Genomic DNA, 25,019 nt, shown 5'->3' on the forward strand with positions numbered 1-25,019 from the left:
AGTCCTCGGCCGTCACGTTCACTGCAGTTCTCGCAATCAGCTGATCGTGAGAATTTGAAGCTGATGCTATTGACTGGAGATAACCCCATCCCCGGGGGTCACGTGCACTGCAGTTCCGATGATCAGCTGATCGTGAGAACTTCAGTATAGGTGTACTTCCGGCTAAAACAAGATACACCATTATTTAAATTAGTACACATGCGTAGTAAGCTGCGTTCCCGCACTTAATGCGCATGTTACTAGGAAGATAATGCGGTTTTACCGCATCTAATGAAAGTTTATGGTTAATTTATGCAGCGGAGACTGAGCATCTCCGCTACATAAATTGACATGCTGCAGTCTGGAAAGACGCGTCGCATGTCCATCTCCTCATGTAAGCCGGAGGCGTCAGTGTACGCATAGTGGAGATTGGATTTCTGTAAAATCTGGATGCTGCAGGTTGGATGCTATGGGTGTTCTCGGCGTCTAACCCGCAGTGTTTAGTGACTGTGGGAACATACGCCAAGTCTGTATGAAGGAAACCCGAGAATCTGAACTTCTCTGACCAAAAATGCTTCGAGTTCAATATGGCTGCTCCCAAAGTTTATACAGGGGAAAACTTTCTGTGGTCACCCTCTGCCTGCTTTTTAGTAAATTTTGAAATTTTGAGCAGGGAACTAGTAGCAATTACTATGAAATAAAGGAAAGGGTCCTGCAAAGTAATGGGGTCGTCCTTTTCTATGAATTACTATGGCTAGGACTTTGATCACAAGGACATTGCCGGCTTTCTCAACCCATAGCCTCTGCCAGTTGGTATCTCAGGCCTACAACTCATTCCATTACTTTTTGTCCCTACCTTCCCTTCAAAGTGATAAAGAAAGAGAAGAGGACTAGACTAATTGGCTTTAAGAGCACAGAAATCTCAGATGGTAGCCCTGTCTGAAACAATACATATTTATTAGAAGAAAGTTTTGAGTCAAGTTATTGTAAGAAAAACTGTTGCTGAAGGTGAACATTTAGATGAAATCCAGTAATAATTTGCAAATCATGTTCTGTTCAGTGTTATGTTGTTTTATCATCAGAAATCATTCTGTGTGCTAAATATGTAATTATGAAAGGTGCTAAATACTATTCACAAAGCTGTATTTATAAGGAAGGAAATGATATATCCTGTGATTTCTGTATTTATCTTTGAAATGGAATTGTAAATCACAATGGTATAATAGGATTATCACACAGAGTGTAATAAATTTTTCTGACAAGGACTAGATGGGAAAAAAACTAATTACTCATATATTTAAGCACAATGGACAGGAATGACAGTTTTATCCCTCCCTATCTCCTAGAATTTGTAACCATTTCTAAATATACTATTATGGCTGGAAACTCAAGCACATTTTCCAAATTCATAACTTCGTATGCTAATGTATATACTTCTTCCATAAAGTATTAGACTCAAGGACAAGGGCAACCATAGTATGTTCATTAAATTATTATGGGTCTACATATACTGTAGTATTTTTATTATTATATGAAGACTTTTATTCTTTACTGTAATTTATATCAGTAGGTCACCAAGCATTTTGTGTTCATATAGGCACGTAGACTTGTACAAGGTTAAGGAACTCAAGTAACATTCTAAATTAAAGGAATATTCCCATCTTCAAGATCCTATCCCAAAATGAAGTAGGTGTAATAATAATAATATTAGCAAATACCTTGAATTCAAAATGTGACATAGTTTTTCTGATTCGCTATGTCTCTTACCTCATGTGCAGAAATTGCAGGACTATTATTTAGCTAGTTGCTAATGGTCGTAATCATGGATACCTAAGGTCCTGTAATGCCTGCACATGAGGAAAGACACATAGCGAATCAGAAAAGCTCTGCTTCTCAAAGATGGTCTGCAACAAATCTCGTAGGAAATAAACCACATATTGAATGACTGTAGTCAGGAAACTAACATAGTAACATAGTTAGGTATATTTTTGAGTAAAATGTAAATTGCTCTATTATTCTATAAACTACTGACAACATGTCTCCAAATTTCCAAGCACTACATTTTGTATTCATTTTCAGAAATGAGAAATAGTCAAAAGAACAAAAAAATGCAGTGCTTGCAGACTTCAAATAATGCTAAAAAAACAAGTTCATAATCATTTAGAAACAACAATGCTAATGTTTTAACTCAGAAAGAGTTCAGAAATCAGTATTTTTGTGAAATAACCATGATTTTTAATCACATCCTTCATGCATCTTGATATGCTTTCCACCAGTCTTTCACACTGCTTTTAGGTACAAAACTTGAAGCAGTTCTTTGATGGCTTGTGACAACAATCCATCACCCTCTTGATTACATTCCAGAGGTTTTCAATGGGTATCAGGTCTGGAGATTGGGGTGGCCATGACAGGGATTTGATATGGTGGTCCTTCATCCACACCTTGATTGACCTAGCTGTGTGGCATGGCACATTGTCCTGCTGGAAAAACCAGTACCCAGAGTTGGCGAACATTGCCTGAGCAAAAGGAATCAACTGTTTTTCCAGGATAACCTTGTATGCGGCTTGATTCATACATCCTTCGCAAAAATTAACGTGCCCAATTCCAGCCTTGCTGAAACATCCCCAGATCATTACCGATCCTCCACCAAATTTCACAGTGGGTGCAAGACACTGCGCTTGTACGCCTCTCCAGGTCTCTGTCTAATCATCAAATGACCAGGTGTTGGTTAAAGCTGAAAATTAGACTCATCAGAGAAGATTACCTTACTCCAGTTCTCTATAGTCCAATTCTTATGGTCTTTGGCAAACTGTAGCCTGGCTCTCCTTTGCTTCTCATTGATGAAATACTTTTTTCTAGCTTTACATGACTTTATTTCCTGCCTCTAGGAGCCAGTTAAGAACTGTTCTTGCCATGTACTTCACCCCAGCTGCCATTTGCCATTCCTTTTGTAGGTCACTTGATGTCATCCTGCAATTGCTGAGTGATATTTGAATAAGATGACGGTCATCCCGGTCAGTGGAGAGTCATTTTCGCCCTCTGCTGGTCTGTAGCTTTGTTGTCCCCATTGTCTGCTGTTTGACCTTGTTGTAATGGACTGCTATCTTAAAAATTTTATGGATGGAGGCAACATGACGCTCACTGTATCCCTCTGCTAGTAAAGCCAGAATCGAATCCTTCTTTTCCTCACTCAAGACTTTTCTTTTCAACTCCTTTGTCATGGTTAAAAGTTATTTTTTCATTGCTATTATTTTTGGGATCTAACTAGCACTTGTTTTGCCATCCAGCTTGTCCTATTGCAAGAGGATTGTGAACACCACAGCAGGGTTTTTTATACTTTCCTTCGTTAAAGAAGATTTGGTTCAGGTGATCACCTAATCAGAAGCATATTAAGTAGAATGAGGTGTACTCTGGTTGGAATTCAACTGACACTGGAATGGAATGGCTGTCAGTCATGTAGAGAAGCTGATTTTTATAAAACCGTGCAGTAGTCCCTTAATTTTTACCAGAGCTGTATATATGTACTTACACTGACCTAAGAATTATGCTGCTAGGTATTTAATGAATACGATGAAAACAAAGCTAAAACAATTACAGCATTGCGTTTGTTTTTATCATTTTAGCACATTTGTTTTTATTTTCCATTTTTAAGTACATTGCATGGTAAAGTTAATGGTGCTCTTCAAAACTACAATTCATCCCTCAAAAAGTCCAAAATCTCATATGTATATGTTAATCAACAAATAAAATGTTAAGACTTTTGGAAGAAGCAAAGTAAAAAATGAAAGTTCAAAAATGGGAAATTTACTGATCATGAAGGCATTAAAGAGATGATATTGGCTTCTAGAACTGCTAACGCCAATAGATGGCGCTACAGTTCTGTTCTCCCTTCCTAAAGAGGCTATTTACATATATAAATTCCCATGCAAGCATTGCATGGTTTATATGTCTCCCTATGCCAACCTGACACTTTTCATAAAGAGGAATTTGTCCCTCTATCAGGCTTTTTTGCAATATTACAAATGTCACAATTAACTTTTTGATTCCATAGGAAATAATGGTGTATTTTTGCTGCAACTCTTAAAGGGGCATTCTCAAGCTTTTAATTTGCTTTAATTAGTTAGACAGTATAAAAATAAACAACTTAGCTTTTTCTATCTGCTGTCAATCTGCTTCAATGACAGCTGTTATATTTTATAGTGTACAACTCATTTCCATTGAACTATTAGAGTCTGACTGATAGCTTTCAGTTGTTAGATTCCTGGAGAAGAGTTAACTCTTAACATCCCAGTCAGCTCTATTGATTTCTATACAGCAGTTAGCTGATCACCTCCCTCGCACCCTTCCTCTCATCTACTGAAGAGATAGTTGTAAATCACTAGCAGGTAGCGTTCACAGCAGAGTTCCTAATATGAACTCTCTTCTCTTGCTATCCAGACTGCTTTTTCAAATGCTGTGTCATCGATATGTGTATATGTCAGAATAACAGTCTAGACTAAGACCAAACTATTGATAGCTAAATGTGTTATATCAGGACTTGTTTGGGCTTTGTTGTTCTAATAAAACTGCCGTTCTATTCTCCAGAGCTGTCACTCAAGAAGGAGAGCCAAAAAAACAGGAAGTAAGGATTCTGTAAGACTCTGTTCACACATTTTATTTTTGCAGCATTTTTTGCAGCTTTTTTATGCAAACTAACAACTGCATTTTATAATACCAACAAAAGCTATGATATTCCCGAAATCTCTTGTACACACTTGTTTCTATTTTCCTGACTGGATTTGAAAACTGCAATGTTTTTGAAAGTTACAGCATGTCAATTCCTTCAGCAGTTTTACAGCACTTTCCAAGCATAGAAATATAAGATGAAGTGAAAAATAAAACACTGCAAAAAAGTCAACAGCAGTTTAGCGATGTGTTTGAAGCACTTTTGTTGAATAGAAGTAACTTTATTAATAATGTACTGTAGACAAACCTCACATGCAATACGCACACAAAAAAGCTGCAAAAAAATATTGGAAAAATGTTGCAAAAAATGTTGTATTCCAAAAAATTGGAATTTTGAATTCAGTATTTTTACTGCCCCAACAGAAGAAGCTTTTGCGAAAAGGCGCTCGTCAGGCGCGGGTGAAGAGCATTGGCACTCCATCAACAGTGCAAGGCACCACCAGTCTTACATTCGAACTGCAGGTAATCAGCCCGTGATATGGGATCCTTTCCCCCCTCTTGGTACTTCTCCCTTTTTGACATATATTGTGCTTCTACTCCCCAGTTTATTAACAACTAGAGTTGTATTGCTGGTTATACACTCCATACTCATTCTCCTTATTGGGAAGACCAAATGAATGGGATACTTTGAATTTGATTTATTTCCTGCAGGTGCATGTATATGATTGCTGTGTACCTTGCCTGATTTTTTTATCTCATTTTATATCATCATAATTTTCATCTTTTTATGATATAATCTGGTTAATTTTACTTTATTAACCTGGTGGATTTTTGCGTTGCTATCCCCTTTCTTAGTCTGGTGGTTTTAAACTCCCCCCCCCCTTTTTTGGTGTCTTCTTGTAATATTTATTCATATTTTAAAATAATTACCAATGAATGTACTAATTTTAATACTACTTCTTCTTCACTTCTTTTCTTTTGTGGTATTCCATAATTAAATATGTAATTGCTGTATTTTTGAAGTGACTGTTGCCTTTTCTAATTAGGACTATGGGAATAATCAGTATTTTTACTGTCAAGAGAGAAGGTTGCATTGTGTTGTGTTTGAACATAGCCTAAGGGGATTCAATGGTTCTGAACTGCTCAAGAGACAACTTGAATATACCCCTTTAAAAGGAACTTGTCAGCTGATATATGCTGCTTTTCTTACAATCTGGCTGCATGATTTCATCCATTTATATTTAACTCTGAAACACTGCATTATTTTAGAAAAAAAAGATGCATGCTTGATTACTCAGAAAGGTGGGTTCCAATTAGCTCCTTCCTACCCACTCCTTTTGAATGACAGCAGTCTCACTCTGCATGCATAGATAGAGACCTGTGAGTCACTGGTAACAGGCGTGGAGAAGCCGCAGTAGACCGGCCTCTCTGGCTAATCAAACTTGTGTCTTTTCTCAAAAATAAAGGGCATGTGTCCTGAATGTTCTAGAACCACAGAATTGCGCATTCATAGCATTCACTTTTCCATATATCATGTGGGAGACATGATACAGCTAAGTAATCTAGTATGTTGTTTAATACATGCTTTATTTGCATTAGCATCCTTAGTTATAATTGTAAACTAATTATTATGATACATACAGTATACTCTGTGTAATCTGTCATATCAAATCACATCCATCAATCAGGCCATATCATTTCTGAGGATATAAAAAAGGCAAGAAACTAAGTACTATGATATTGCAAGCCCTAGAGGAAGACACAATGCTAAGCATAAGCTAGTCAGGGAGCAAGATTGATGAACTAATTAACAATTTTTCTGTGTGAAATTGATATAATTATACAATAGATCAATCAGCAATAAGTCATTGTTGGTTTATGCACAGCACATATTGTGACTTCATACCTTTTGTCCTATAACCTACGAGGCACTATAAATGGGAGCCATAAAAGATAATCTTTGTCCTGTCTCCCCTTATAATACATATAGCGTACATGCAAAAATTTATATTTTTATATCACTTTAATGCTACAAATAAAAATGGTTTTTACTTATGGCTACACACTACAAACAAACCTTTTATCCATAGTGGTCTTGCAAAAAAAAGATTAGTGAGACTGGAGTAACACATGGCTGCGGAATTATACCATAATGTCTCATCTAATGAGGTTGATTATCAAAACCTTTTGTCTAGTAAAGGAGTTTTTATTCATTTTGGTCAGGTGGCACTGATGGGAACACCATTTGGAATAATAGCAGCTGATATGGCTGATTGGCAACTGACAAAGTGGAACTGGGACCATAGATAAACAATGTGTCATGCTGCTGCAGTGCAGTATAGTGCAACCTCCAGCAGAGGGAGCTTGAGAGGGAAGTGAGACTGCGTACACAGAGAAGCACCACAGAGCAGCAGCACAGGCACCAACAAGTGACGAGAGAGTGGTCAGACAAGCCGAGTCAAAAAACAGAGGCAGAAGTACTAAAAGGATCAGTAGTACACGTGGTCAGGAACAAGCCAGGAGGTTCAGCGATGCTCTGGAGCGGATAAGACAAAGTAAGAAGGCAGAAGCAAGAGAATCAAGCCAACAAACAGGGAAACGCTGGGAAAAGGACAGACAGAGGGAGTCAACAGACACGGGGCAAGTCAGCGATCACAGCAGGACAAATCAAGGGGTACCAGAGTCAGGTTCACACGCCGAAGGCAGAACTATAGCTGACACCGCCAGCAGGATGCATAGGAGCTACATAGCAAACCTGAACCCAGAATGAGGCAGAGCAAAGTTAACCCTTGACATGATTCGCCTGGAAAAAGGGCAGACAGGATTAAACCCTGGAACGGATCATGACACATTGAAGCAGAGGTGACGTCAAAGCAACTGTTATAAAAGAGTTTATTAGCAAAGAGAGACGAGGGAAGCACAGCTGAAAGTCAACAGCAAAACAGAGTTAGGTCAGCAATATAGCAGAGCAGCGTTTGTAACAGAATCCTAGGTAGAGGCAAGGTTACCCAGTAAGATAGCAGAGCAAGCTAGGTAAGTTACAAGGCACTCCAAGGCAGATCTGATGCAGCCATGAGTGGTCTAAGAACTAGGAGGCAGTCTATGGTGATAGCGTGGGTGCCAACTACCTGAATACTCAGCATTCTACCTGAGCCAGTCTATAAAGCCTGAGCAATTATTATGGCAGGAGCATGCAGAGTTGAAGCAACCTGTGGCTCATGGGAGTAGAGAGAGAAAGCCAAAACAGATAGAGGATGCATCATCCTGGATCCAAGAGCGATGAATAACATAGCAGGCTTTTTATCTGCAAAAAAGGCTTTCATGGAGACAGATTTTACACAAATCGACAGGATATTAAAGACTATAGGCAATGCTGATTCCTTTTAGATGCCTTAATACAATAAAACTAATTGAAAAGTGTTGACTGTAAAAAATCTGATATCCTTGGTATATTTCTGGACCCAGGGTGAATTTTCTACTATACATACATCTCGGTAAGTGCTTGTCTTTAAAAGCAAATACATGGTAATATAAGGGCATTAGAGATTTTATTGGTTGCATTTATATTTTTTAAAACAAACCTATCCATTATTTAAGTGTCAGTACAGTACATGCACTTTTAGCGGAAAAAAGCAAAATGCAATGCTTTCTCAGCTAAGTATTTCCATTACTCCTGTAGTTTGGCCTTGAAAAGACACTTACAATTGAAATATATGCTATATGTGTTGCTTTAGAAACATAGATAGCTTAAATGCTTATTAAGTGCTAGGGAATTTCAATTAGTAACATGCAAAGCAAAATAAAAGCACAAGACAACCACTCTTCTAAATCTAAAATTACTCCTATAGAGTAAGAACTCAAATATATCTTCATATTACAGATCAGTCTTGTATAAATGTGTATTAACCACGCAAAAATTCAGTTCAAAATGCAAAAAATGGCACTTCAAGAGAGCATATGAGACAATATGAAATGAAACCTTCAGACCTAAATTAAAGGGTCCAAGTCAAAGAAGAGATCCATTATAAATTCAATTTTATTAATCAAAATTAGGTAATGTAACCATATAATTAAAATTAAGCAGAAAATGTTACTTAGGGGACACTGTGGGAAACATGAACAATTCTAGCATGAAAATCATAATATAATGCTTTCTATGTAGGGAGAAAGGATTACTTGCCAGTATAGCTCTCCATTTTCATTTATGATTGAATTGTTAACAATTGAGTGGACAATCCCACATAAATCAAATTTCTACAGTACTAGGCAAAAATTATATATGTATGTGAGTCGCCCAGCCAGGGCAGTGGGGTACTCGGAACCGGGTCCGGTGTGCAGGGGGATGTCACGGTGGCTGCGATCCGGTCCATAGCCATGGGGCTCAAATTTAAAGGGGAACAGTCTTTAAAGGGGAAAATGTTCAAAGTTTGCAATGTTGTAGTTAGTAACATACAAAGCAAAATAAAAGAACAAGACAACCACTCTTCTAAATCTATAATTACTACTATTGAGTTAGAACTCAAATATATCGTCATATTACAGATCAGTCTTGTATAAATGTGTGAATACTGCACCATGGAGTGTATATAATGTGCCACCTCTCTCACATGTCTTTGATATAATATGGAGGTTTAAATGGTTTTCTCTCATTAATTTAAGATTCTTCCATGAAATATCACTTCTTGAGCATGCTAAGGTGTCATACAGCCATCAAATGGCAGGACATGAGGTGCCTATTTAATAAAAATAGAGGACACCTGACTTTCATGGGAGCAATGATGGGTAAGTATGTTAGAGCACTCATCAATAAAGGTTTCTTAGGTTGTTTTCAATGCGCCATGGTGCGTTTCTTTGCCACAGTAAAACAGCAATATTTTTGTTGAAATTTTCAAAAGTTGCAGCACAAAAATGCCATTTTACCATAATTGCAGAAAACAAAATGCAACATGACTGTAATATTTCAACTCAGACTCAATGCATGTATACACGACCCGACCATATAAATTGGATGCCATTTATTGTTTTGATGGATAGCACTCATACCCAGGTTAGTCTATGGGGCAGTGCACATGTTTGATATTTTACTTGAACTGAGTAGTTTTAGGAAAAAATACATGATTTTCCTCCAAGAATCAGAATGCACTCGGCAATTCGTGTCTATGGATCCTTGGAATAAAATTGGACCACACGAGTGAGATCCGATTTTCACGGACTGACTGCTTGGAGAAGGTGAACAATTTTTTTGTCTCTCCACCTCCCAGAAAATCAAATCCCACTCTGATCAAACTCTGATCAAATTCTGATTAGCATAATCAGACCATTTTTCTTAGATGGAGAGAAAATGATCTTCTGCATCTAACCTTATAGGAAGCTGAATATGTTCAATTCCCAAATAGAACTGACCAATACTGCAGACAAAACTGTCAACTATAGCATTTGAGCTATTTTGACAAATGCTGGTAATTGCTTAGTAGGAAATGTGACAAAGTGGAATTAAAGTACTTAATATTACCGAAAATTTTGCACGTGTCCATAATTTCATCAGATGCTTTTTTAGCAATCAGAAGAAAATGATGTTATTTTGTAAATTTTCGGGTTGGAATAACATTAGGGAGATATTGTAAAGTCATGGAAAGGTGCATGTGTTTGACTTCTAGGGCACCACACAACACATTGAAGCAAATATGAACATTCACACTTTGCTGATTTGTTAAACTCAGCAGGGCACATAAAATGATTATAAAGCAGTTATCCAGCCTTTAAAAATTACCGTATATACTCGAGTATAAGCCGACCCGAGTATAAGCCAACTCCCCTAATTTTGCAACAAAAAACTGGGAAAACATAATGACTCGAGTATAAGTCTAGGGTGGGAAATGCAGCAGCTACTGGTAAATGTCAAAAATAAAAATAGATAGCAATAAAAGTAAAATTAATTGAGACATCAGTAGGTTAAGTGTTTTTGAATATCCATATTGAATCAGGAGCCCCATATAATGCTCCATACAGTTCATGATGGACCCCATAAGATGCTCCATACAAAATACGCCACATATAATGCTCCATAAAATTTATGATGGGCCCCATAAGATGCTTCATATTAAAATATGCCCCCATATAATGCTGCACAAATGCTGATTATGGCCCCATAAGATGCTCCATATAACAATGTGCCACATATAATGCTCCATACAGTTCATTATGGCCCCATAGATGCTCCATATAACAATGTGCCACATATAATGCTCCATACAGTTCATTATGGCCCCATAAGATGCTCCATATAACAATATGCCACATATAATGCTCCATACAGTTCATTATGGCCCCATAAGATGCTCCACATAACAATGTGCCACATATAATGCTCCATGTAGTTCATTATGGCCCTATAGATGCTCCATATAACAATGTGCCACATATAATGCTGCTGCAATAAAAAAATTACATACTCACCTCTCATCGCTGCCCGCTGCTCCTCAGCGTCCCATCTCTCCGCAATGACTGTTCAGGCAGAGGGCGGCACGCACACTAATACATCATCGCGCCATCTGACCTGAACAGTCACTGCAGAGGATGCGGAAGACGGGGCGGCGGTGGAACGAGGGAAGGTGAATATGAAATACTCACCTGCTCCCAGCGCTGGCAGCTTCTTCCTCTGTTCAGCGGTCACTGGTACTGCTCATTACAGTAATGAATATGTGGCTCCACCCCTATGGGAGTGGAGTCCATATTCATTACTTTAATGAGTGGTACCACGTGACCACAGAACAGGGGAAGAAGCTGCCGGTGCTTGAGGCCATGGGACACGCAGGGAAAGCGTCAGGAATGCCAGGAGCAGGTGAGTATGTGACTGTCATCGCTCCTCCTCACCCGCCAAACCCCCGCCTACCATGACTCAAGTATAAGCTGAGAGGGGCACTTTCAGCACTTTTTTGGGGCTTAAAATCTCGGCATATACTCGACTATATACGGTAGATTGCAAAATTGTAATATAAAAATAATAAAATTTTCAGCCTACATTTAAAGGAGTTGTCTGGGATTTTTATATTGATGACCTATCCTTAGGATACGTCACCAATATCTGATCACGGATCAGCTGTTTCATGTGTCTGTAGAGGATGGATGTACCAGGTGACACAGCTGAACAGCACAGCTTTGTCAGCAGAATACTGGCTGCGGACAGGTCGTGTATATCTGCCCTCTATTCAAATCGATAGGGGGCAGATGTGCCGTACCTAGGGAAGACCACTATACAGTTGATTTAGCTGTGTAATTCCGAACTGCAACTTAGCACATATGGCCGCCGCCCGGACCAGGAACAACTGATCGATAAGAGTGCCTATCCTAAAGATAGGCCATCAGCATAAAAGCCCCAGACAACCCTTTTAGTTCCAAGATTGATCAGAAAAGCATCTCTGAGGTTCAGGTTCAGTTGTGTGATTGTCCAGCCCCTGATTACATTCTGAAGGGGTGATTTTTAGTATTGGGCTCCACTGAGAGTCCACAGAATGCAATAAGCAGTACTAAATACTAAACGGGCTGTATCATAGAGCACTGTGTTTTTTAAGCTCTCTAAATTAATTGCTAAATGGGAGAAACAGAATGGCAATTTTCAAAGATTTTTAGTTTTTTTCCTCAAATATTATCTATGAGCCTATAGGAAAATACTCCGAATACTTCACTTTTGGTTCTCTCTAAGGCTGGTGTCACAAATCAAATATTCACAGACTGATTGTGGATCATGTTATCCGAACTTGTTACCGGTCCATACTGTATATATTCTGTACTCAGACAATAAATGTTCGACTTGTAAATGAAACCTAATGTTTGTGGTCTTGAAATGATAGAGGTAAAGATAACCACTCCTTGAAAACCGGTATAGCTGTTAGGCTGCCGTCACACTAGCAGTATTTGGTCAGTATTTTACATCAGCATTTGTAAGCCAAAACCAGGAGTGGGTGATAAATCCAGAAGTCGTGCATATGTTTCTATTATACTTTTCCTCTAATTGTTCCACTCCTGGTTTTGGCTTACAAATACTGATGAAAAATCCTGACCAAATACTGCTAGTGTGACGGCAGCCTAACTGGGCTCATTTTTAGAATGTGGCTTTAAGGGTCCTTTCAGATGTCTGTTTTCACTTATGAATTCCATCCATGTTTCTTACGGGAAGAAGGTGTAACCTTTGTAATCTATGTAGCTGCTCAAATCTCTAGTGTTTTTGAAGACTGAATGGTCCTCAAAAGAAAATAGAGACATGTTCATTTTGTATCCTAGTTACGGATAAACCCACTTCTACGAGTCTATGGGTCCATGAAAAGTTCAGAGATGGCATACTAATTGCTTATGAGTAAAACTGACAAACACTAATGGTAAAAACCTGACACAAAGCAGACAGCAAGAAATCTGAAGCCTAACTTTTTTCCTTCCATAGTGCAACGTTTTGATGGAATCCAGGTTACTGGCTGTTTTTGTATTCTCCGGATAGGGCCTTATTTTTCATACATTTTTTTCTGTAGGATTCGCTGGAAAAAATTAAAACTCATGTATGCAAAAAAAAAATCAACAAAAATGCTTGCAATTTGGGTGTGAATGACATTTCTTAAAATCTGTAACACACAGCGGAAAATCCTGTTGGAAAATCCACTGCCTAAATGCCTTTTGTAACCATGCCACTGGACATATGCCCTGTGTAAACTAAAAGTGACAGTGAATCCATCACTCATTTCCTGACTGATGCCTTTTTGCATGAAGATCATGAGCAGATTCTGAAAAAAAATATGACTTCATCAGATTAACAAATTGATGTCTGAGATATTGTGGGTATACAATTATGTTTACATTTTATTCATATTTTTCAGAAATCTTATTGCCGTGTGTTTATATTAATAGCTGCCCGGGGGAAAGCTGTGATTTGTGAATAAGTCTTCTGTCAATCCACTACTACCTGTCTTTTTAACAAAAAAAAATGAATTATCTCTACTTTACAGATCAATAACCAAATTCAAATGTTTAACACAGGAATATATTTTGTTTATTTTTTTCTGTTTTGATCTGAAATAATGGAATGCTAATGATGCAGTGAATATAAAAGAAGTTATGCAGGATTAAAAATAATAAAAAATAAAGTGGAACTGTCATTTTAAGTTTTATTTCTTAAATCAGTAGGAAACATGAAAATAGGAACCTTAGTAGTGTGTCTTATCAGATAAATCGGCTTCTTTCTTCTCATAGACTAATCAGTCATCATTATCAATATTGTCGATGCAGGACTAAAAGCTGTAGTCATTGAGCATACATTTTTACATTGCTGACATAGAAGATGATAATTGATACTTATAAGATTCCATGTAGACTGGAGGGGGGTAGAAGGGGGAAGAAAGCCTGGCTCTGGCTCCTCCCTTTTCCAACCCCCATCTATATAGAATGATATCAGTAGCATTTATCATTTTCTATCTCAGTAATCTGACAATCTGTCTTCACTGAATGCAGATTTTACAGATGAGCTGACAATATTGAGAATGAATAATCAGTTTTGCAAGAGAAAAAAAGGAAAAATTGCAATTAAACCATTAAATGCCTCTGTTAATCGCTGACCACGGCATTTAATGTGATAGTGCCGGAAGCACGTCACTAATCCCACCCATCGGTGACCCCATAATATGATCGCGGGACATTGATGGGTCGGCATGACAACCAGAGGCCTTCTATGGTTGTCATTGCCAGATTGCTATGAGACGGTGGTCGGTGCTCATAGTAAGTGAGCATTTCTGCTATGTACAGGTGATCTGATCATCGCCTGTGTGTAGCAGAGGTGATCAGATAACTGCAGCTTCTAGTCTCCCATGAAGACAATTAAAGCATGCAAAAAAAAAAAGTTTTTAAAAATATTACAAAAAAAATAAAAAATAAACATTAGCTTGGAATGCAAAAGATAAGCTTTCAACCAGCTCAAGATCACAAAAATGGAGACGTTACGGGTCTCGGAAAATGACACAATTTTTATTTATTTTTATTTTAACACACTTCAGATTTTTTTTCCCATTTAAATAAAAAAACAACCTAGACATGTTTGGTATGTTTATGGTTACAAACTGATAATGACCTGGGGAATCATAATGACAGGTCAGTTTTAGCATTTGGAGAACATGGTAAAAAAAAAATCGGAAAAACATTTGTGGAATTGTACACAACATGGTAAAACCAATGGTGTTGTTCAAAAGAACATCTCTTCCCACAAAAGAAAAGCCCTCCTATGGCCATATTTACAGAAATCTAAAAAAGTTATGGCTCTGGTAAGAAGAGGAGTGAAAAACAGAAACGCAAAAACGAAAAAGGGCTGCAGCATGAAGGGATTAAAGTGAACCATTCAGCAGGTTTTTGCAATGTAGTTTAAGGACATCAGGATATAGGGACTAAGACTTTGATTTCAGGAATGTGTTACTTTTCAGGCTGTTTGTTGTTGCCTCCATACAATGAAGGTTTTATCACCAGGAAATAATCACTGCCCAGAACGGTGCTAGCATGAGTCTTCTTCCGACTCTGCCTCCTCTTGTGATAAGCAGCTTACTGTCAATAGACAATGTACACAGAAAGCTGTGGTGTTGGTGGGGTTATCTTTCTGAGCTCTGGTACATGCAGAACTCTGTTTGTGTCACAACTGCTGCACCCAGTAAGCTAAGTAATACATCATTGGATTCAGAGGTGTTTTTTTTTACATTATATTGCTCTCAGATGAGATAGCAAAAGCCTGGTGACAGATTCCCTTTAAATGTTGGGTACACACACAGGTAATAAATTAAATTATGTGATATTACAATGTAAAAATAATCTACCGTACAATCTAAATCTCAATATTGCAACAATTCCATTAAAACAATAAAGGTCAAATACATAGTTATATTTAATTGATACATTTAAAAATGAAATTTACCAAATGAGTACAATTCAAAGCAACTAAATGATTTTCTATGAATGATTCTTGTGGTTGTGTTTTAGTCTGATTAAATGAGCTACAACTAACCATTTCAATCTTCTAAAAAGACTTTTCTTTCCTACATGATCTTCAAACGTCTCATGATTTGCTTTGGAAAATTCATAATATTAACCCCTTCACCCCCAAGGGTGGTTTGCACGTTAATGACCGGGCCAATTTTTACAATTCTGACCACTGTCCCTTTATGAGGTTATAACTCTGGAACACTTCAACGGATCTTGGCGATTCTGACATTGTTTTCTCGAGACATATTGTACTTCATGATAGTGGTAAAATTTCTTCGATATAAGTTGCGTTTATTTGTGAAAAAAACAAATATTTGGCGAAAATTTTGAAAATTTCGCAATTTTCCAAATTTAATTTTTATGCCCTTAAATCACAGACATATGTCATGCAAAATACTTAATAAGTAACATTTCCCACATGTCTACTTTACATCAGCACAATTTTGGAACCAAAATTTTTTTTTGTGACTGAGTTATAAGGGTTAAAAGTTGACCAGCAATTTCTCATTTTTACAACACCATTTTTTTTTAGGGACCACATCTCATTTGAAGTCATTTTGAGGGGTCTATATGATAGAAAATACCCAAGTGTGACACCATTCTAAAAACTGAACCCCTCAAGGTACTCAAAACCACTTTCAAGAAGTTTATTAACCCTTCAGGTGTTTCACAGGAATTTTTGGAATGTTTAAATAAAAATGAACATTTAACTTTTTTTCACACAAAATTTATTTCAGATCCAATTTGTTTTATTTTACCAAGGGTAACAGGAGAAAATAGACCCCAAAATTTGTTGTACAATTTGTCCTGAGTATGCTGATACCCCATATGTGGGGGTAGTCCACTGTTTGGGCGCATGGCAGAGCTCGGAAGGAAAGGAGCGCCATTTGACTTTTCAATGCAAAATTGACTGGAATTGAGATGGGACGCCATGTTGCATTTGGAGAGCCCCTGATGTGCCTAAACATTGAAACCCCCCACAAGTGACACCATTTTGGAAAGTAGACCCCCTAAGGAACTTATCTAGATGTGTGGTGAGCACTTTGACCCAACAAGTGCTTCACAGAAGTTTATAATGCAGAGCGGTAAAAATAAAAAATCATATTTTTTCACAAAAATGATATTTTCGCCCCCAATTTTTTATTTTCCCAAGGGTAAGAGAAGAAATTGGACCCCAAAAATTGTTGTGCAATTTGTCCTGAGTACGCTGATACCCCATATGTGGGTGTAAACCATTGTTTGGGCGCAGGGCAGAGCTCGGAAGGGAAGGAGCGCCATTTGACTTTTCAATGCAAAATTGACTGGAATTGAGATGGGACGCCATGTTGCATTTGGAGAGCCCCTGATGTGCCTAAACATTGAAACCCCCCACAAGTGACACCATTTTGGAAAGTAGACCCCCTAAGGAACTTATCTAGATGTGTGTTGAGCACTTTGACCCAACAAGTGCTTCACAGAAGTTTATAATGCAGAGCCGTAAAAATAAAAAATCATATTTTTTCACAAAAGTGATCTTTTTGCCCCCAATTTTTTATTTTCCCAAGGGTAAGAGAAGAAATTGGACCCCAAAAATTGTTGTGCAATTTGTCCTGAGTACGCTGATACCCCATATGTGGGTGTAAACCATTGTTTGGGCGCAGAGCAGAGCTCGGAAGGGAAGGAGCGCCATTTGACTTTTCAATGCAAAATTGACTGGAATTGAGATGGGACGTCATGTTGCGTTTGGAGAGCTCCTGATGTGCCTAAACATTGAAACCCCCCACAAGTGACACCATTTTGGAAAGTAGACCCCCTAAGGAACTTATCGAGATGTGTGGTGAGCACTTTGACCCAACAAGTGCTTCACAGAAGTTTATAATGCAGAGCCGTAAAAATAAAAAATCATATTTTTTCACAAAAATGATCTTTTCGCCCCCATTTTTTTATTTCCCCAAGGGTAAGAGAAGAAATTAGAGCACAAAAGTTGTTGTGCAATTTGTCCTGAGTACGACGATACCCCATATGTGGGGGTAAACCACTGTTTGGGCGCATAGCAGAGCTTGGAAGGGAAGGAGCGCTATTTTACTTTTCAATGCAAAATTGACTGGAATTAAGATGGGATGCCATGTTGCGTTTGCAGAGCCCCTGATGTGCCTAAACATTACCCCCACAAGTGACACCATTTTGGAAAGTAGACCCCCTAAGGAACTTATCTAGATGTGTTTTGAGAGCTTTGAACCCCCAAGTGTTTCACTACAGTTTATAACGCAGAGCCGTGAAAATAAATTCTTTTTTTTTTTCACAAAAATGATTTTTTAGCCCCCAGTTTTGTATTTTCACAAGGGTAACAGGATAAATTGGACCCCAAAATTTGTTGTCCAATTTGTCCTGAGTATGCTGATACCCGATATGTGGGGGGGAACCACTGTTTGGGCGCATGACAGAGCTTGGAAGGGAAGGAGCGCCATTTGGAATGCAGACTTAAATGGATTGGTCTGCAGGCGTCACGTTGCATTTGCAGAGCCCCTGATGTACCCAAACAGTACAAACCCCCCACAAGTGACACCATATTGGAAACTAGACCCCCCAAGGAACTTATCTAGATGTGTTGTGAGAACTTTGAACCCCCAAGTGTTTCACTACAGTTTATAACGCAGAGCCGTGAAAATAAATTCTTTTTTTTTTTCACAAAAATGATTTTTTAGCCCCCAGTTTTGTATTTTCACAAGGGTAACAGGATAAATTGGACCCCAAAATTTGTTGTCCAATTTGTCCTGAGTATGCTGATACCCGATATGTGGGGGGGAACCACTGTTTGGGCGCATGACAGAGCTCGGAAGGGAAGGAGCGCCATTTGGAATGCAGACTTAAATGGATTGGTCTGCAGGCGTCACGTTGCATTTGCAGAGCCCCTGATGTATGCAAACAGTACAAACCCCCCACAAGTGACCCCATATCGGAAATTAGACCCCCCAAGGAACTTATCTAGATGTGTTGTGAGAACTTTGAACCCCCAAGTGTTTCACTACAGTTTACAACGCAGAGCCGTGAAAATAAAAAATCTTTTTTTTCCCACAAAACTTATTTTTTGGCCCCCAGTTTTGTATTTTCCCAAGGGTAGCAGGAGAAATTGGACCCCAAAAGATGATGTCCAATTTGTCCTGAGTACGCTGATACCCCATATGTTGGGGTAAACCCCTGTTTGGGCACACGGGAGAGCTCGGAAGGGAAGGAGCACTGTTTTCCTTTTTCAACGCTGAATTGGCTGGAATTCAGATCGGATGCCATATCCCGTTTGGAAAGCCCCTGATGTGCCCGAACAGTGGAAACCCCCCAATTATAACTGAAACCCTAATCCAAACACACCCCTTACCCTAATCCCAACAGTAACCCTAACCACTCCTCTAACCCAGACACACCCAACCCTATTCCCAACCGTAAATGTAATCCAAACCCTAACCCTATCTTTAGCCCCAACCCTAACTGTAGCCCCAACCCTAGCCCCAACCCTAGCCCTAACCCTAGCAATAACCCTAGCCCTAACTCTAGTCCTAACTCTAGCCCTAACCCTAACCCTAATGGGAAAATGGAAATAAATACATTTTTTAATTTTTTTATTTTTCCCTAACTAAGGAGGTGATGAAGGGGGGTTTGATTTACTTTTATAGCGGGTTTTTTAGCGGATTTTTATGATTGGCAGCCGTCACACACTGAAAGACGCTTTTCATTGCAAAAAATATTTTTTGCGTTACCACATTTTGAGAGCTGTAATTTTTCCATATTTGAGTCCACAGAGTCATGTGAGATCTTGTTTTTTGCGGGATGCGTTGACGTTTTTATTGGTAACATTTTCGGACACGTGACATTTTTTGATCGCTTTTTATTCCGATTTTTGTGAGGCAGAGTGATCAAAAACCAGCTATTCATGAATTTCTTTTTGGGGAGGCGTTTATACCGTTCCGCGTTTGGTAAAATTGATAAAGCAGTTTTATTCGTCGGGTCAGTACGATTACAGCGATATCTCATTTATATCATTTTTTTATGTTTTGGCGCTTTTATACGATAAAAACTATTTTATAGAAAAAATAATTATTTTGGTATCGCTTTATTCTCAGGACTATAACTTTTTTATTTTTTTGCTGATGATGCTGTATGGTGGCTCGTTTTTTGCGGGACAAGATGACGTTTTCAGCGGTACCATGGTTATTTATATCAGTCTTTTTGATCGCGTGTTATTCCACTTTTTGTTCGGCGGTATGATAATAAAGCGTTGTTTTTTGCCTCGTTTTTTTTTTTTCTTATGGTGTTTACTGAAGGGGTTAACTAGTGGGCCAGTTTTATAGGTCGGGTCGTTACGGACGCGGCGATACTAAATATGTGTACTTTTATTGTTTTTTTTATTTTATTTAGATAAAGAAATGTATTTATGGGAATAATATATATATATATTTTTTTCATTATTTTGGAATATTTTTTTTTTTTTTTTTACACATTTGGAAAATTTTTTTTTTACTTTTTTACTTTGCCCCAGGGGGGGACAATACAGATCGGTGATCTGTCAGTTTGCATAGCACTCTGACAGATCACCGATCTGCGAGAAGTGCAGGCTGCTTCACAGTGCCTGCTCTGAGCAGGCTTCTGTGAAGCCACCTCCCTCCCTGCAGGACCCGGATCCGCGGCCATCTTGGATCCGGGTCTGGAGCAGGCAGGGAGGGAGGTAAGACCCTCGCAGCAACGCGATCACATCGCGTTGCTCCGGGGGTCTCAGGGAAGCCCGCAGGGAGCCCCCTCCCTGCGCGATGCTTCCCTGCACCGCCGGCACATCGCGATCATGTTTGATCGCGGTGTGCCGGGGGTTAATGTGCCGGGGGCGGTCCGTGACCGCTCCTGGCACATAGTGCCAGATGTCAGCTGCGATATGCAGCTGACACCCGGCCGCGATCAGCCGCGCTCCCCCCGTGAGCGCGGCCGATCGCGTATGACGTACTATTCCGTCCTTGGGAAGTAGGGCCCACCCCACATGGACGGAATAGTACGTCTAATGACAGAAAGGGGTTAACCATAAAATGACATTAAAAAATTAGTTCATTAAAGAAAAAGAACAATTTTACCTTTCCCGCTTAAAATATGATTTTACTGTTTATTCATTACATTTGTAAAACAGGATCTATCTGATGTATAGTTACATCACAGACTGGGAGCTGATTGTCATTTTTATGCTTATTCGTTACATTAGTATAACAGGATCACATCACTTGGAAACCATGGATGCTTGAAGCCCCAGTGGCACTGCATGAGGAGTTACTAGATGGGTAAAGACAACAATTATTTTGTCTCGGATACTTTAACCACTTCAAGACGCAGCCCTTTTTCGTTTTTGCGTTTTCACTTTTCGCTCCCCTCCTTTCCAGAGCCATAACTTTTTTATCTTTCCGTCAATATGGCCATTTGAGGGCTTTATTTTTTGCAGGAAGAGTTGTAAGTTTGAATGACACCATTGGTTTTACCATGTCTTGTACTAGAAAACGGGAAACAAATTCCAAGTGTGGTGAAATTGCAAAAAAGTGCAATCCCACACTTGTTTTTTGTTTGGCTTTTTTGCTAGGTTCATTAAATGCTAAAACTGACCTGCCTTTGTGATTCTCTAGGTCATTACGAGTTCATATACACCAAACATGTCTAGGTTATTTTTTATCTAAGTGGTGAAAAAAATTCCAAACTTTGCTAAAAAAACATTGCGCGATTTTCCCATACCCGTAGCATTTCCATTTTTCGGGCTCTTGGGTCGGGTGAGGGCTTATTTTTTGTGTGCAAGCTGACGTTTTTTAATAATACCACTTTTGTGCAGATACGTTCTTTTGATTGCCTGTTTTTGCATTTTAATGCAATGTTGCAGTGACCAGAAAAACGTAATTTTTTTTCCCGCTACGTCATTTAGCAATCAGGTTAATCATTTTTTTATCGATAGATCGGGCGATTCTGAATGCGGCAATACCAAATATGTGTGTTTGATTTTTGTTTTATTGTTTTATTTTGGATGGGGTGAAAGGGAGGTGATTTATACTTTTATATCTTATATTTTCAATAGCCTCCATGGGAGGCTCAAAGCTGGCATAGCCTGATCGACTCTGCTACAGAGAAACAATGCTCAGATCGCTCCTCTGTAGCTGAATTCCTGCATTGCTATGAGCGCTGACCACAGGGTGGCGCTCACAGCAATCCGGCTTCAACAACCATAGAGGTCTCGAGACCTCTGGTTGTCATGCTGATGCATCGCTGACCCCTGATCACATGACCGGGGTCAGCGATGCACAGAGATGCACGCATTTCCGGCCCGATGGCCGGAAGCAGTAGTTAAATGCCACTGTCAGCATTGAAACAGCGGCATTTAACTAGTTAAAAGGGATCGCAATTCCACCTGCCGCTATTACGCACACATGTCAGCTGTACAAAACAGCTGACATGTCGCGGCTTTGATGTGGGCTCACCGCCGGACCCCACATCAAAGGGGGAGACTCGACATGCGCTGTACTAGTACGGCGCATGTCGTTAAGGGGTTAAATCAGTAGAAGAGTTTCTAGCTTAACTTTGAATGCAAACATGCATCGGGACAGATCTGTTGTGAACTCTGTTTTCAGGCTCCCTCTTGTGGTCACTGGTGGTATGGTGTGACTTTTGCTTTGGGCTCCCCCTGGTGGCTTTGTTTGTTATCCTGCTGGTCTCTGGTTCTCAGCTGGTTCGTTATCCTCTGGGAGGTTCCTATATAGCTCTGTTTTACTCCTACTTGTTGCCGGCTGTCGATGTAATCAGTGCTACTCAGATTCCTTCTGACTACCTTGCTCCCAGTCCATCCAGGACAAGCTATGTTTTGTTTGCTCATTTTTTGATCAGCAGTGTTTATCATGTTTTCTTGTCCAGCTTGCTAAAATGTGATTCCCTTGCTTGCTGGATGCTCTAGTGGACTGAGTTTCTCCCCACACACCATTAGTTGGTGCGTGGGTTCTTGAAATCTCAGGATGGATATTTTGTAAGGGTTTTTTATTGATCGCATAGACCCCTGCTCTATTTTCTGCTTTCTAGTACTAGTGGGCCTCTTTTGCTGAATCTGATTTCATCCCTACGTATGTGCCTTCTTCTTACTTCACCGTTAATATTTGTTGGGGGCTTCTAAATCTTTGGGGATTATTTCTCTGGAGGCAAGCGAGGTCTTTCTTTCTCATTAGGGGTAGCTAGTTCCTCAGGCTGGCTCGATCATAACAGTACCACACAATGTTTAGCTCCCTCGAGCCAATGTCGCCACTCCTCAAATGCCCACTTCATAGCCAACAGCTCCCGATTACCGACATCATAATTCCGCTCGGCAGGCGAAAACTTTCTTGAAAAGAAAGCACATGGCTTCATCACAGAGCCATCGGGGCTTCTCTGCGACAAAACAGCCCCCGCTCCAATCTCGGAAGCATCAACCTCCACCTGGAAGGGAAGTGAGACATCTGGCTGACATAAGACCGGAGCCGAAGAAAACCGGCGCTTCAGCTCCCGAAAGGCCTCCACAGCCGCAGAGGACCAATTAGTCACATCAGAACCTTTCTTTGTCAAATCCGTCAAAGGCTTAACAACACCAGAAAAATTAGCTATGAAGCAACGGTAAAAATTAGCAAAACCCAAGAACTTCTGAAGACTCTTAACAGATGTAGGCTGCGTCCAGTCATGAATAGCCTGAACCTTGACTGGGTCCATCTCAATAGTAGAAGGAGAAAAAATGAAACCCAAAAAAGAAATCTTCTGGACTCCAAAAGGACATTTTGAGCCCTTCACAAATAAAGCATTGTCACGCAGGACCTGAAAGACCATCCTGACCTGCTTAACATGAGACTCCCAATCATCCGAAAAAAACAGAATATCATCCAGATACACAATCATAAACTTATCCAGATATTCACGGAAGATGTCATGCATAAAGGACTGAAAGACTGAAGGAGCATTAGAAAGTCCAAAAGGCATCACCAAGTACTCAAAATGGCCTTCAGGCGTATTAAATGCAGTTTTCCATTCATCACCCTGTTTTATATGCACAAGGTTATACGCACCACGAAGATCTATCTTGGTGAACCAACTAGACCCCCTAATGCGAGCAAACAAATCAGTCAACAATGGCAAAGGATACTGAAATTTGACCGTGATTTTATTCAAAAGGCGATAATCAATACAGGGTCTCAGGGAACCATCCTTTTTAGCCACAAAAAAGAATCCTGCACCAAGAGGGGATGAGGACGGGCGAATATGTCCCTTCTCCAAAGACTCCTTTATATAACTCCGCATGGCAGCATGCTCCGGCACAGATAAATTGAAAAGTCGTCCCTTAGGAAACTTACTACCAGGAATCAAATTTATAGCACAATCACAATCCCTATGAGGAGGTAGAGAATTGAGTTTGTGCTCCTCAAATACATCCTGGTAGTCTGACAAAAACGTAGGGACTTCAGAAGGAGTGGACGAAGCAATTGACACCAGAGGAGCGTCACCATGAATTCCCTGACAACCCCAACTTGACACCGACATAGCTTTCCAATCCAGGACTGGATTATGAGTCTGCAACCATGGTAGACCCAACACGACGACATCATGCAAATTATGCAGTACAAGAAAGCGAATCACCTCCTGATGAACAGGAGTCATGCACATGGTCACTTGTGTCCAGTACTGAGGTCTATTCGAAGCCAATGGTGTAGAATCAATTCCCCTTAGTGGAATAGGGAATTTTAAAGGCTCCAAATCAAAACCACAGCGCCTGGCAAATGACCAATCCATCAGACTCAGGGCGGCACCTGAATCTACAAAAGCATTAACCGGGTAAGATGACAGGGAACAAATCAGGGTAACAGACAAAATGAACTTAGGCTGTAAAGTACCAATGGTGACAGATTTATCAACCTTTTTTTTGCGCTTAGAGCATGCTGAGATAACATGAGCTGAGTCACCACAGTAAAAGCAGAACCCATTTTGCCGTCTATAATTTTGCCGTTCACTTCTGGTCAGAATTCTGTCACATTGCATAGATTCAGGTGTCTGTTCAGAAGACACCGCCAAATGGTGCACAGGTTTGCGCTCCCGCAAACGCCGATCAATCTGAATGGCCAGAGTCATTGACTCATTCAGACCTACAGGCGTAGGGAACCCCACCATGACATTCTTAATGGCTTCAGAAAGACCTTCTCTGAAATTTGCAGCCAGGGCACACTCATTCCACTGAGTAAGCACCGACCATTTCCGAAATTTCTGGCAGTACACCTCTGCTTCATCTTGCCCCTGCGAGAGGGTCAATAACGTTTTTTCAGCCTGGTTCTCAAGATTAGGTTCCTCATAGAGCAATCCAAGGGCTAGAAAAAACGCAT

General features: G+C 39.7%; 1 long non-coding RNA gene across 1 annotated transcript in view; it reads left to right on the forward strand.

Moving 5' to 3' along the window:
- The window catches only part of LOC143818381 (uncharacterized), a 305,598-nt gene that overhangs the window by 62,385 nt on the left and 218,194 nt on the right, over positions 1-25,019 (forward strand). The gene's annotated exons all lie outside the window — the stretch shown is intronic.

The sequence above is a fragment of the Ranitomeya variabilis genome, chromosome 3, assembly GCF_051348905.1.
Source record: "Ranitomeya variabilis isolate aRanVar5 chromosome 3, aRanVar5.hap1, whole genome shotgun sequence".
NCBI lineage: Eukaryota > Metazoa > Chordata > Amphibia > Anura > Dendrobatidae > Ranitomeya > Ranitomeya variabilis.